This window comes from Bombus huntii, chromosome 10, assembly GCF_024542735.1.
Source record: "Bombus huntii isolate Logan2020A chromosome 10, iyBomHunt1.1, whole genome shotgun sequence".
NCBI lineage: Eukaryota > Metazoa > Arthropoda > Insecta > Hymenoptera > Apidae > Bombus > Bombus huntii.
This window is the reverse complement of record NC_066247.1, coordinates 8,099,278-8,114,701: the sequence shown is the minus strand read 5'-3', so window position 1 is coordinate 8,114,701 and position 15,424 is coordinate 8,099,278. Positions and strand designations below refer to the sequence as shown.

Sequence of the window (15,424 nt, the reverse complement as noted above, 5' to 3'; positions counted from 1 at the left end):
GTTTCTTCCTGTACTATCGAGTCCTTTCTGGTAGCGGAAAATAAGAGCGTGTCAATGCTATCGACGTAGATCGAGCTTATCCTGAACGACCTCGTGTTTGAATCTACCCGCGGAACAGTCTCGAGTTTAGTTATGTTTACAGGTGTCGCGCTCGATTCCCTTCGACACCTTGGCCAGTGAATGCCGAGAGCTCGGAACGATCGTTGCGTGACAAGACGATTTGCGTCGCGTTCACGCGTTTCTCAAGCTAGAATTTTCGAACGTTTTACGACGTGGTCATAAACGTACACGTGTTGCGTGTTCGTGGCGAGTGTCGCGATGCTTCGCGAGTCTGTATCGAGTAGCGATAGAAGATTGATGTGATCCGATGCGATCGGAACGGCAGCGCGTACTCTGACTGAACGCAGTCCGTAAACCACTTCACGTTATTATGTTCGGGACGAGGAGCGAGATAGAGCTATCCGCAGCGATAGAGCGACGAACATCAACTCGAGACTATCTTCCGGCAAGTGCGAGGAAAGGGGTAAGGGTAACAGAGTGGAAGGGACTAGTAAGACACTGCCAAAGCTTTTTCTTATCTTCTATCGCTTTATTGTTTATCGGCGTTTGCACACCGCATTAGGCTCCTCGTTTGTTCACTTACGTTATTTGTTTACCGATTCGATTCATAATGATTCTTCTGAAATTAATAATCCTATCCGTAATTCTGTCTAAACGACTGTTTAACGCTGATTTAAATCAACTAGCAGTCGTTTGTGCCACGTGAGCCAGGTATTCGGATTCTTTGCGTTTAGAAGACCGAGAGCTTAGAAACTTGCTTGTTTAAGAGCTTGTAGCAGCATTTAATGCATAATAAGTCAGTAAATCTCACTTTGTTTGCAGTTACTTAGAAATTAAACGCAGATGTGGTGTTGTCGTGTACTATTCCAAATTGTATGTACAATAGTACAGGGATTATTAGAATAACTGGTCTTTGATAATCAAAATTTAAGGAGGAAGTGAAAATTATCGAATTTGGAGCTTTCCTCCCGTTAAAGCAAATATTTTGTTTATGATATTTGTATTCTTGCAGATTTATTAATTATCGAGGACGTAACTATCTTTGATATATTTAGTCAAGGAAAACTTTATATGTACGTATATCGTGACGCATCGATCACAAAAAAGAAGTAGAATCACTTAACTTTTCAAGATAAGAAATTATCATTAGAATATTTATATCGCTTGCTGAAAATGAACACGAGAGAACCAAATAGAAAGGAAGAGTCAACAACGTAATCTTGAAGAATATTTAGTGTCTTGAAAAAATCACTTTCTTTGACCTAACCCACTTTCCTATTTTACTACAAATTTGTATATTCTTTCACGTTATTATACTTACGCTATTCTTATCCTTGTAGAAAAAGTTACAATCTCATTATCAGAATCGTGTCACCTCGAATCAATCGCTATTGACAAAAAAATTTCCTTGGCGGGCAAGCGAGAGAATTCTCTCCGTTAATTTTTTTTTCTTTGCAATTTTATCGAATACATTCCATACAGTTTAGAGACGCGTAATTCGAGTTATCGATCCTTGTCACGGCTCCACAAACTCGCTATTGTCTCGTTGATTTTCGGAAATCAGGAAATATTCCATTGGACGTTGTTCCATCGACATACCTGCGTACACTCGCGAATATCCTCGAGCCTCGACTCTCGTTTCCGCAGTTACAATGCGAAATCAATTGCAAGCTATTTATCGTGCTGCGTTTAACCCATTTCGCCCGAGCAATCGAACGGTCGGCCGCTCCGAACCACGTTCCTCGCGAGAATATTTCGTATGCGGATCAGGAATTCTTTAACCGGAATTGTTTCTTCGTTTAAAACAAATGGGACAGTACGAATTTCTTTATTGAGTTATAGTAACGTCGCTTGTTCTCTGCAGACTTGATAAACAAACGTGAATCAATTGCAGAAATTATTTGGAGAGAGATAAATTAAAAGATGGAGATTTTTTCTTATGTAATTTATCTCTGGTAAAAAATACGCACGTTTACACAGATTACGTTTCTGCGGAGAGAGGAGAAACGGAGTTATCATGCATTTTAATCCGTAATTAAAATTTAGAATCCCGGATGTTTTCTACTTATATCGACACGATTATTCTCCTTCTATAAATTACGTACGAGAACTTTCGTTCGTATGGACGTAATTCGCTTTAGGGTTATCAAAGATCTCGTTGAATTTTTGCGGATTCTCCTATTGCGTCTACCCCACGCGTTTTCTGGCGATCAAGCTCGCCAAAACTTTACGAATTATGTAAATAACGATAGAGGCGTGCATAGATATAACTCAACTGGAATCATCTGCTCCAGTTCAGCTGATACGTCGGCCTCGGTGTCATAAATAAGGCAATAAATACCGCTGCTGGCATGTGACACACGAGCCACTTGTTTTCTGCGTGCCTATCGAAACTCGTTCGCTCGTGACAATTAATCCAACAGCAATGGACGAATCATCGAACAGCCGTAGAACATGAAACGAACACAGAGAACTAGATGCATCATCCTCTAGCTAATCGTATCTAACTCGGGCCAGTGACCCTGCAGCTTTCTAAATCCTAACCTCGATTTTTTCCGATCTACCTCAACTTTAAATTGAGTCGCGTTTGGTCTTGAAATCTCTTGCTTCTCTCTCTCTCATTTTCTCTCTCTTTACTCTACTTGATTCTTTTCGAAGGAAAGATTTTTTCGGCTTTAATCGCTCAGTTTGAAGCCACGTCGCTACTCGTCGACGCGCCCCGGTGAAATCACAAGGGAAGGAACGAGCTACTTGTACGGTCGAGCCAAGTGGCGCAGCCACCGTGAAACGCACGGCGCCGCAGTCAATTTCATTCGCTCGTCCTTGTCGTCTGCAGGTATCAAGAGAGCCACCGCCTTCCTTCCCTATACCAAGATCAGGCGGCTGCCTTCTACTTAGATACGTGACACCCAGCCATGCTGCGGCGCCGACACCGCGGAAATTTCCCTGAAAAACTCTAATCTGTCGACGTCTGACTCGTCCCATTCGTTTCCCCTTCGCTCTCTGTCGCCAAACTACTGTGCACGAATGGAGACGAACGTGTGAAGGGAACCAGACGAACACTTATCAGTATGTCTTTAGGTAGCTGAGAAATTCAGGTCGAGGACGTAATTAGTTTCGTGAGGTGTTGATTGTATCTGAAGGTGTGTTTGAGCGTTCTTGGTAGCACACGAGCGACAGTTTCTGCAATAAAAGTAATTTCTAGAATAGAGATGGTATATATACATATCTTTTTATATGTATATATATATATATATATATATATATATATATATATATATATATATATATATATATACATATGTTCTTGGAATTATTTTATCGATTTGTAAATGTAAATTCCGCGACTGACAATTTGGGAGATTCATACGAATGTCAATTGCATAATTCATCGAGGGATTTCTGCGATATTCTTTTTTTGATAAATGTTGCGTCAGCGTGACAGATGTAATTACACGTGAGTCAATTGGAATCTTCGGTCGACGTACAATGGCTTGTCACGTGAATATTGAATAACATAATTGATCATCACGCCATCAAGGGTGTTCGCCGATTTGCATTCGACCAGTTCACTTCTCTTCGTTTAAGATGCAGAAATGATATATAATTATGGCGTTTACACGACTACATACAGAACTGAAATATGCCATAGTCTCCAGAAACCTAGCTTTTTTCACAACTTTCTCATCTTCCATCGTACGGAGCGTTGTTCCCGTATCGCCACGCGTTACTTAACGCGCGTTCGAGAACAATGCGGGTCGCATAATGCAAAGGAAACGTCAAATGTTGACGAAAGACTCGGTGACGGTAGTGTTTTTAGCCAATGGCTATACTAACGCTGGAAGCTTTTTCGTACCGTGCACTTTGAAACAATGAGCCCGTGACGTTTCCTCTTTATACGCATTTCTATCTGTCAGTGTCTCATTCCGTTCTATGGCCTTCGACGCCTTGTCTAGAATCCCACCCCGAACATTTTGTCCGGACGTAAAAACCTCTTACATTCTACGTAAAAACCAAGGAAACTTTACGCTTCCTCTGATAAAGTAGCATTTCGTGCCATATATTTTTCTCTCCGTAGAACGAGGGATTTTTTTTTATAATCCACTGCATTCAGGAAATCTCGAGAGCACGTTTGAAATCTGGAGAATCTTAATCCCTGCCATGAAAAGCATCTTGCGAGCCGCGCTTCCTTGGAGCTGAATCCCAATCCATTTCCCTCTTTCACGGAAATCAGATTTATAAATTCAGGAGCAAGGTGTGGCTCGCTTAAAACGTAGGTCGAGGCTGGACAAGAAATTAACCGTGACAGGTGAAATCGCGGAAATTACGACGAAAAGTTCTCGATGTTTGATCGTGCACGTGAGATATTAGGAAAATCCCAAAGACGTCACAGTGTTGCGGATCTTTGGAACCGAAGCTAATTGTAAAATCAATTTGCAAGGAACAAAGGCGGATAACATCCTTCCATCGTCAACTTCAGCGAACGGAGAGGGTGGATGTCTGTTTTATGGAAGCGAGATGACGGCTGGAAACGGTGATAAATTTCTCTTATTCCGTAAACAGCGATAGTGACAACATCTAACAAGCTTTTCGTGAAGAAAGGCACGTAGGATTCAAACGCTAGCATGTGATTGCCGGTTATTTCGCAACGCGCGATTAACCGAGATCTTACGAGACACTGCCCAATTTATCAACAACGGTATACCCAGAGCTCGCGCAAGAAGAATTTCGTTTACCCAGCACGCGTCTCGTTTCAAAATCTTTTTGGACGCTCGACGATCGTGAATGACACCGTTCGAATTACGAGGAGCGGTACTTAATTAAATCGTTAGAGAGGATCGTTAGCGAAGAAATTTTCCACAGTTTCTTATCGATGGTGTCAAGAGTCATGGGCAAACAACGTTAGAAAGATTACACTTGTTACGTGGTTTTTATTCGGTATAAGCATCGAAAAAACCAGTAAAAAAATTCCCTTGTGGTTATCACAAATGGCAGCTTCGCGTAGATTTAACGATCTCAATTTAACTGATTGCTCGTTATCAACAGCCGCCGGCTAGTATGATTAATTCGTTGGTAGAAGAAACTACTTACGTGGAGGGGAGAGCACGTGCTTCGAGTTCACGGAAGCTGATCGATCACGAGAACGGTTGTCACGAGACAAACAATTGGTAGACCGCGAATTAAATCGACGTCTCGATGCTAGCCGGCTCTCGGAGAGCGGCAAATCCATTGCGACCTATCGGGGCCGAGGAGCGGATGCAAATTTATTCGCGACGCGTGATTCCGATCAGCCGGGGCCAATGAAATTTTTATCGGACCGACCGTGACGGATCGCTGCTTTTGGAACTTTTGTTCTTCTCGAAATTTCTTGAGCAACGAAAAAACGCGTTGAAAATCCAATCGCTTCGAAATATCGAAATCTTTTGTTCAAAATCTATTTCTAAAGAAATTTTAGGTTCGAACTCGATCGACCGACACAAGTTTTTTTTTTTACCTCCTGCTCGATGAACCAGCCATCGATCGAAGTATTTCCTATTCCTTTAAATAGCTGATCGACCGAAAATCGTTTAACGGCATTACGACGTTTTTCTGGAATTTTTCACGGGAAAATTGCTTTCGCCGAACGATGATCGACGGTTCCGGCGCGATAGGGAAAGCTGCACCTCGCTGCCTACCGATAAACTCGACGCGATACAGCTACACGGTGTCTTTTTCTTTTTCAGCCTCCACTTCGTGTGCACTTCGCCGACCTGTAACAAGAAGGACCTTCTACTTTGCTGATATCGATGCACTTCGTGGATTTATGAACGATCTACAAAGTAATTGTGCAGCGAAGCGGTAACGCCATGGTTGATGAAAGCTGGGACTTTTTCGAAGAGACAAAGTTGAAGCGCGAATTTGACAAGAAAGGAAACGCTCTGCATTATCCGTCGATCGTTAACGTTATGACGATCGTTTAGTTTCACGCCAACAATGGATAAGATATGATTTTTGTTATTTATAAGAAAATTTAACGACTTTGAATATTTCTCGCTAGTCATCATAACGTTAATAACCATTACGATTATTGTACCAGAAGACTCGAGAAATGTTAGAGAAACGATGAAGAATCTCGATCGATTTCAATAGCATGCAAAGTTTCGCAAGAGTTATTATGAAAATTTGATAAAACTGAACAAGCTTTCTATTGCAAGATGCGAGAACGACTAACGAAAGAAGAATAAATTGAATGATAAAAGAGTTTACTGGAAGCATCCATGAATCAATTATACGACCGAGGCATTTGATACGATTCTATAACGTTTCGCTTTTGGACATTCGTTTCCCAGCTATTACGGCTGACCGAACGTTGCGGTTCAATCGTAAATGGCGATTGCTTGCAAATTTAATTGAAGTTTTCATCGAGCGCAGCTTTTCAAATTATTGCGTTTCTATAGTGTCATATATGGAGGGAAAGAGATGAAGAATAAAAAAAGGAAAGGAAGAAAGGATCTCCACTGTAAATACGATAGCTTGGGTCTTTTCGTCGCGATTCGATTCTCGAGGAATCGTATTCAACGAGACGAATATAATGAACCGTGACAACCCGAAATAACATTGCGTAAAAAGCAATCCTCCGAGACGGTCGATCTGTTTCTTTTATCCCGTCTGCTCTGTTCAGCAGCAACGCGAACGAACAGAAACTTGTGACGTACGAGTCGCGATACAAATTCGCGTCTCATGAAACTTTCATTACCGATTGATTTCTCGCTTGGTAGCCGATTTACAAATCGAGTATTAAAATGCGCTCTGGAACAGTCGCGTTTTCACCGACAGACAAATATATCCCTTCTATCCGTTCCTTTTAACATCGTCGAAACAGAGATTTCCGCATTCGCTAAGGATTTCCCAAGGGGCTAATCGTTTCTCGATTAGTACGGTGACTACTTATGAATCGTCGTACGTGAAAAGGACTGTTTAATTAACGATTATTCGGAAGAGATTTCGAGTTCGACGATGGTTTCGGTGACTCCATAGAAAAATTCTCGCATGACGAGCATCAGCGATAACGGTATTGTAATTGGTAGCCGGAGATTAACGATAAACCATATCAGCTGCTCCGGCCTTTGCCAGCACGGATTGTATGCATATTGCATGAGCTTCGGTCTTTTATTATTTTTCCTTGCTTTTTTCGTTACTCTTTTAATACACGACGGTGGTCGTGATCTCGCCAGTTGAACCAGCGAGAGCATAATCAAACTGCTTTGAAAGAAAAAAAAAAAAAAAAAAAAAGAAAAAGTAAAGACAAAAGCTTCGCAACAGGAGAACTATTTTAAGAGTTATATCGATGAGTTTTCATCTTGATGTGTTTATAGGAAAACTAAGCGAGCTGAAATTTTCGAGCTCGATGAATTACACGAGTATTTCGCTTTTAGATGAAACAAAAACGGATGCAAACGCGTACCGAAATCGAAGCTTTCTACGAGTTTCTAAAATTCTACGAAAGCCTTTAAACTCTGTACAACGTTCGAAACGATAATAACGTATAATTGAAATAACTGAAACTAGGGATCCAGAACGACAGTCAAAATTGTCCCTTAATTGCGTCCTCGCTTAGCTCTGAATGAAAAAGAAAGGAAAGAATAGGAAACAATTTTCTCTAGTTCTTAGGGGACGATAAATCTTCGACGGCGTAACTTAAAGCATTTTCCTGTAATTCTCAAATCGGCGCTCTTAAACGTTCTCAACTTGTCAGCCGAATTTCCTGTCGGATTTCGGCTAGCAGTTTGTCCAGGGATCGTTCTAGGAAAGTTTCCAAGCTCGCGATAGCTCGCGATAACTCGCGTTCGACGAACGAAAAACACTCGAGAACGGGATAGCGTGGCGTCTGCTCGATTCGAAGGCGATGTCGGAAACAGGACAGGGATTTTTCTTACGAGGACGCGTGCATCGTCGCGTTCGGTCTGTTTCTGTGCGTCACGAGACGCGGTTGGATCGGAGCCAAATCGCGGCGACGTCGCACAGATCGGGAAACTGCGCTTGTCGCCGCGATTCGACAGCTTCTCGACTCTCGACGAATTCCTAACGCAAATAGGATCGGCGTTCTTATTCGTTTCGTAGATTTCGGCCATCCGGTTGAACGGTCGCTTGCCTGTTTGCTTTAAGGTAACGATGTTTGCTCGAAATATTTAATATATACAGTGCTTCTCTTATTGATTTTGCAGAATATTTGATTGGTAATATTATTATCGTGGTTAGGTTATTTTTACTACGCATGGATGAAGATATAGATAGTCTGTAATATATACAGGCACATCGAAGTACCTTCTTGAGCCATCGTATAAGAATAACAAAAATATGTATATTCTAGAACGTAATCCGAGAAGATTAACTTTTCTTGCAAAAGGTTTACATAGATCGGACGTACATATAAAAATTTGATACTCTTACTTAATAACGGGCCTTACATTGGCGAGTACAGCTTATCGTTAGTAATATCTTGGCATGCTTTGGAATAACTTTTTGGCATATGAGACAGGTAGCGAGCGTCATATTTTTCGAATAGGATTTGCTTGAATTTTAACTTTTGAATGCGTTTGCTTTGAACTTTGCATTGGAAATTTGCATATGGACTTTGCAATGAGATTTGCATAGGAAAACTGGGATGGGGATTATATTAAAACTATTGCTTTTAAAAAATCATGCCGAAAATCGATTGACGTAGGGTCCATGAAAATATCTATCAGGAAATACGCTTTTTCTGTAACGATTCTCTGAAAATAAATTTTCATTAAAGCGTCATACGAATAATACCGATCGAGCTCGTAAGATCTCATCTCTCAGACTTGTTTACTTGATTGACGCAGTAGAGGCATACGTATTTAACAGAGATACATTAAGTGTTTCGAACAGCGTAGTATTTAATGATAATTTTTCTTGGAAAGGATTAGACTCATCCTTAAGTAAGAACGTATTAGTACCTTGTTACAAAGAAAATTCATCTTCAGAGATATTTCTTCCGAAGTATCGTAGCTTGCAGCTTCACTAGCAATAAAGTAGATAGAAAATAAAAAGAGAGAGAAATAGAACATGAGCCAAAAGCTGGGATAAGAATTAGAGTAAGTTGGAAGACTAGAACAATAGAGTGATGTATCCTGGCGGGACCTGTAGCCTGTACTTTGAAACTTCTCGTACAAAATATAGTGGTAACATAGAAAACGCGGGGGAAAAATAAAATTTGCGGACAGCACTCTCTAAAGTGCCATCTAAGCGAGACGAGGTTTCCCTGTTGAAGCTCCGGTCTCTTCTTCCTTTTCTTTTTTTCTTTATTCGAAACCTCGCCCTTGACGTCACACTGATGTATCTTTATTTTTACACAAGCACTACATGATGCAGTCCAACGTTTCGGTGTTACGTTTATAATACGCGATAAGAGGCGATGATATATGAACGTGGATCGTACAGACCTCGCTTAAAGTGTATATTACTGGCGCGAAGAACTGGGATTGCATACCTATATCCCGTATCTCACAGGATGATGTAAATCGAATCTTAAAGCTAACAGAATCGTCGTGGAGCAATAAGAATCGTACTTGCGTGAGAACAACGGTATATACAGGGTGGTTGGTAACTGGTGGTACAAGCGGAAAGGGGGTGATTCTAAAATTTTTATTCTATATTTTCGACTCCTTTTTTCGCGTAGAATCACCTCCTTTCCGCTTGTACCACCAGTTACCAACCACCCTGTATAAACATTCACAGTTCGAGACAATTTCGATAATTCGGACTCGAGATATTTATGACACATTCTCGGAGTAAGTCGTGAACGAAAGAAAGAAAGGCAAATTACATCGATAAGAATGGATTAGGGAGAGAGTGCGAGAAAGCTTCATTCCACTGTGTCGTAATATCGTTCAATGTTTGATATTTAAACACGCGTTCGCGTATTACCATTAATGTGATAAATTGGCCTTAAATCATTTTATGTACACACGAGCGATGATGTTGCCATCATTAAACACGAAAGATCTATCGAGAATCACGCAATTATTTTACTATCTTTCGTAAAAAAGATCTCCTCGTGACTCACGAGAATGTTACGAGTCTCTTAAAACACCCGGGAAAAACAAACGAATGTTATTAACTTATTACCGTGTGACTAATAAGACTTTAAGTATGGGCGTAATGCCGATAAGAAGAGAAACATCTCTCGCGAAATTACATCTGGCCTATTCTTCAACTGATTTCAAGGAACGAGAGAACGAAAAGAAGAGGATGCAAAGTACACTCTGCGCTAAAAATACATATTTGTTTAAACGAGTCTGTTGTGCGTTCATTAAATACGTCGCTGTACGCAAATACTGTTTCATTAAACGTTTCGAGAAACGTTTTGCGTTACGAAAATATGCATCGATGTCTGTAACTGTGACATTGGTAAAAATACTTGATCTAGAGAGAAAAACATTCGTGAAATATGCCACATAATTCGTCTATCAGAAGTCGATCGCCCGGCCCCCGGCAAACAGAGATCTATCTTAATTAGCAACTTCATTAACGACGATAAGGACATTATTCGACTCAGTGCTCGCATCATCTGCGGCAGATCCAGATCTTGCGTCACTTCCACTATTATCAATCATAGAATTCGAGTTCTCTCTTCAACGTTAATCGAGAGCGAAGAGGGATAAGCAATTTATACCGCGATAAATACCAATCTTCCATTTAACGAGAATATTCGTGTTAAACGATAGCGAAATTTATCCATACCTTTCTTTAATATAGTCGAGAGTATCAATTAGAAAGTTCGTACGAGCGCCTGCATCGCCTACATCGAGTGTAATAAATAATACATCCATTACCTCGTTAACGAATGTTAATGCAAAACAAATGATTTCTATAAAACGAAAAAAGAAATGAAAAAAAAGATGATCTCATTGCGACTGTTTAGAACAATGATGAATAGGTGATGAATGTTTGTGCACGGTGTTAGCTGCCAGAATGCAAAGTTTATTTTTGTCGATTAGGCAACTGGAATGCAATAGTAGTTGTTTCTTTCATAAAGTATTTTTGGCAATGATACTTGACAACGAGCGACGTTTATTTCTCGCGAATGTCTCATGAGTGTTTATTTCTTTATATGAGCGAATAACAAAGTTTAATCAGGTCGGTACTTGAGAGCGAGCTACATCTCGATATTTGTTACTTATTAATCGATTCGTTATTTTTTTTTTTGGGGGGGGGGCAATGAATCGCGCGTAATTTACAGGCAAGAAAATATAATATAACAAGAGATTCTATTATATCTTGAAAATTGTCCCTCGTGTTCGCATACATCGTCGCGTATTGCCTAAATACTCAAGGAACGAGTAAGAGAATCTTACGCAATCAAAGCGTCATTGAAGGTCGATGCGAGGTGAATTTGCAGATTGAAGCTCTGCTCGCGAGCCACTGTAGCTCAAAAGACATCCTCATCGATAATTTCATTATATTGTCAAAATCGACACGGCCCGATGGTGTCTGCATTTGAGCACGATTGCCAGCCCACTTCTGGATGAGTTGATCCTCACGGTGCACTACGGTACGTCATTGCGCATTGCTGCGCCATCGTTACACTTGGCTATCCTCCAGATGCATCGGGGACCGATGGCGAGCGCCAAGGGCCAGAAAAGTTCGACTCCTGGTCGATTCTGGAGTCGCGACGTGATTTAAATTTTCGCCGAAGTCGATCGAACTCGTTCCATGAGACTTTAGATCTCCCCAGATTCGTTAGAGTATTCTCTTTGCTGCACTTGCACTCTGATTAACTTTACTCGGTCTGATTAAAGACCGTATAATCCCCTGTGTTCCGTGAAAGATTTTCGCGTTGGTTTCGGCAGTCGTTCTTGTCGTGCAACTTTATAAATTATGCGCGGCTGCTTTTTCGTTCATTTTGATGATTAATCTATCCCACTGCAAGGACAATTAATTTATCAGCGTCGAGACCGCTGCGGATTATTTGTTCAACTGAATACAAGTATGTGGAAGTTACGTTTTGCTGCGTTTTATTTGAGTTGGATCGTTTTATCGATCTCTGCGATTTATTATTAGCTCGACCCGCCAATTATAAATTACAACGAAAATTCACGAACAACGTGGAGTACTTCTATTACAGAAAGTTAACCACACTTCGTTTGTCAATTTCGATCTAACTAACGAGTCACGGTTAAATTTAATTTAAACATAAGCTAAATTACCACATATACATATCTACATACAGCAAGTCTGTATCGCGGAATGAAATCTAAAGCCACATTTTAAAAAAGTTTCCGTTTGAATTGTTGTATGTCAATATGGATTCAGTTTTTTATCAAAATTTTTTGCTAGCTCTAAGCGCAAAATATATATCGGGAGAATTCCATCCAATAGTTTCAACGGTTACATCGGCGAAAATTTTTCAATCGTTTATGGTGACAGAATCGATGCTCTGACACCTGACGCGTGACGACAGTTGCATCCAATGCGATCATCAATCGGCCAACGATCGTCGCCAGAACTCGACACGTTTTCACATTTGATGAGTCAACACATCGCGAACGAATTCGCTGTTTTTACTCGGATAGTGCGATCGTAATCGTGAATCGCGATGATTAATCACGTTTTATATCTTTCTCAGAAAATTGCCTTAATGTTTCTCGTATCTTGTATCTATATTCATATGATAGACTCGACATTTACGTTTAGTTAAATCATTATTTGTTCACAAGCGATCCGAGAGATTTGCACAACTGTCACGAACTTTGCGGTAGTTTGTTTGATCCAAGTTTCGAATAATTAGAATCATGAAACCGATAGCGAATCGATGCGTACGATACGTACACGAAGTCTTCCAGAGATCATAGACGATGACACGTTTGAGTTTGAAAATAATTCTCCAATTGCTAGGTGTGCAAATATTTGCCACGAAACAGGCGTTTCTTTGCGACTCTCACGAGGTAAATTTTCGGTTGCACGTTCTTGTTTATCAGAATTTTTCTCCCCACGTGCCAGTTGAACTTTATTTATCATCATTTTTTATCGCAAGTCACGTGAAGCTCCACGTTTTAGTAAGACAGCGACATTTACAACGTATGACGTTAATTTCAATTTGCAATTTAAGGTTAACTGATAACTGATTATATTGCTTTCTTACTCAATATCACGTGAAATGAAGCGGTTGGTTTTTACAGAAAATCCTGAAACAATTTGGAAAAAATTGGAAATACCGTGAATTACTTTTAGCAAGTTTTAGTAATGCAAAACATCTGTGAAGGGCAGATAAAGGGAAATGATTCGGGCAACGTGGATGATCTAAGTTTTTAAAAGTACTTTTCATTCTACTATCAAGATCGTTCTTAAAGATTCTAAAAAAAGAAAAAAAAGAATATAAACACGATAAGAATGTACACACATTATTAGCAAATTTTGGCGTAATTAAGAAGAATTATGTTCACGTGATGGTTTAAGGGAATTATGTCGGTTTCCCTGACGCTTCAGTTTGAGGAAAGTCGTGATGGAAGGAGAAATGGCCGTCGGTGGAAAGTTCCCGTAGCGCACAAACCAAGCGCATTAGCGGTTTAATATTATGCAAGTTTGACGTATTATGCTAGACTGGTAATCACGGTGTTTAACCGATTTATCCGCCAGCAAACACGCGTTGATTCATGATACCGTCAACAATTAGTTCTCACAGGCAGCAATAAATTTCACGTGTGCTGGCAAACAGACATGGACTGGTAAACGAAGTCAAATAAAACGCTGCCAGTACGACTGAACTTTCTCTCTTTCTCTCTCTCTCTTTCTCTCTCTCTCTCTCTCTCTCTCAATATCTATCTTTTCGTTCAAATTCCGCATCTGCAAACAGTGTCAAGAGTACAAACTCGCTCATAAAGAAACAGCCTGTTTACCTGGGAATAATAGTCTTTTTCGTAGTTGTAATCGGTTTCGTAACTCTTTGGATCGTATGCATTCTTTTTTCGAGCGTCGTTGTTTTCGACAGAGAGAGAGAGAGAGAAACAGCTCGATGTTAATCAAACGAGAATCCACGGATGCAAAGTTTCTTTTTCTCCTTGTTACTCTTTTTCCGTTCGTGGCCAAAAGTAGATTTATTTGAAAGCAGCGGCGCGTCACGTCGTTTCGCCGGTTCGTTTGAAATCCCCTTACTGTTTGCCGCTTCAAAGCGAAGTGGTGCTGTCGTCAAACTTCTTCGAATGCGATTTTCTTTAAACCACCGTTCTCATGTAACGGTAGTACACTCGTAGTCCTTATCCTTTCGATGGTTGAAAGGTACTAATTTCATTAGAAGAACTTCCCTACTATTAAAGAGACACGAAAACTTGTCTCTTCCTAATATCTCGCGCAGTTCATCCAATTCTTTTTCCTCTTTTTATTTTTTTTTTCTAACATCTCGTCACTGCTTATCTCTGTACGAGTAGACAATACGCACATTTTCAATCCTTGAAAAAAAAAAAAAAACAATTTGTGGATTCGTACGATTCATCATTTGACGAATACTGTAAACAGTGATCTATCAGTGAACAACGACAAGTGTTACGTGAACGTTTCAACCGGAAAATAATGAACGATTAATAGATGCACAAAACAAATTGTTGCAGTAACTTATTGCAGTCGAGCCTCTTTGAAAAACAATGACGGTTCAGAAAAAACAAAGCCTCTGTTAAGACTGCGTGTTTACTCGACGAAATTCTATTATATACTTTGGCATTTTCTCGAGATGAAGTAAGCAATTAATGAATATGAAATGCGTGAAAGGAGGAAGTTCAGCTCCCAAGTACCGCTCGCATCATTTAGCGACAGATCTTGAGGTGACCACGCGTAAAGATAGTTCGTAGTCAATAAAATAATAAAACTCAGTTTACGGAAAGATAGGAAAGGTATGTTAATTCTAAAAACTACGCATCGTTCGGTTTTTCCTGATTATAAACGACCGTCGATTATTCAATGGCAGTTATTTCTAAAGACCTGACAGTTTTATGATTCTATTGCTACGCTACGACACAAATCGTTGTCGCGTATTGTCAGGATTTCCGTTAGAAATTCGCTGATGCAGCTGCAGCGAGTCGTTCACTGGATCGAGTTCTCAAAGTAGATGCACCATTAGTAATCGGTTGCAGAGCTAACGAGTAGTTGGAGGTAAGTTGGAAACGCGTAGACATATACACGCTCGTACGTAGGGATTCCGTGGAAGTTACCGGTGATCTAATCATCGGCGCCCATCGTATCAGGAGCCATTAAATCTCTCTACCAGTCAAGCCGCTGAGTTATGTTAATTGCACATTCGATCATAGAGAAAGCGGAAGACGAGATAGAATTTCGAGCGTAAAAAGAATAGTTATGGTTATGACGAGAT

General features: G+C 40.3%; 1 long non-coding RNA gene across 2 annotated transcripts in view; it reads left to right on the top strand.

Moving 5' to 3' along the window:
• Positions 1–22: 22 nt before the first annotated feature.
• LOC126869953 (uncharacterized) overlaps positions 23–15,424 on the top strand; it is a 40,520-nt gene continuing 25,118 nt past the window's right edge. Inside the window, exons 1-2 of one of the 2 annotated variants that reach the window (XR_007691060.1) lie at positions 23–523; positions 5,784–12,758. This is a non-coding gene — a long non-coding RNA (uncharacterized LOC126869953). Of the gene's footprint in view, positions 524–5,783; positions 12,759–15,424 lie in introns of those variants that run through there. The other variant, XR_007691059.1, reaches the window with a different exon arrangement.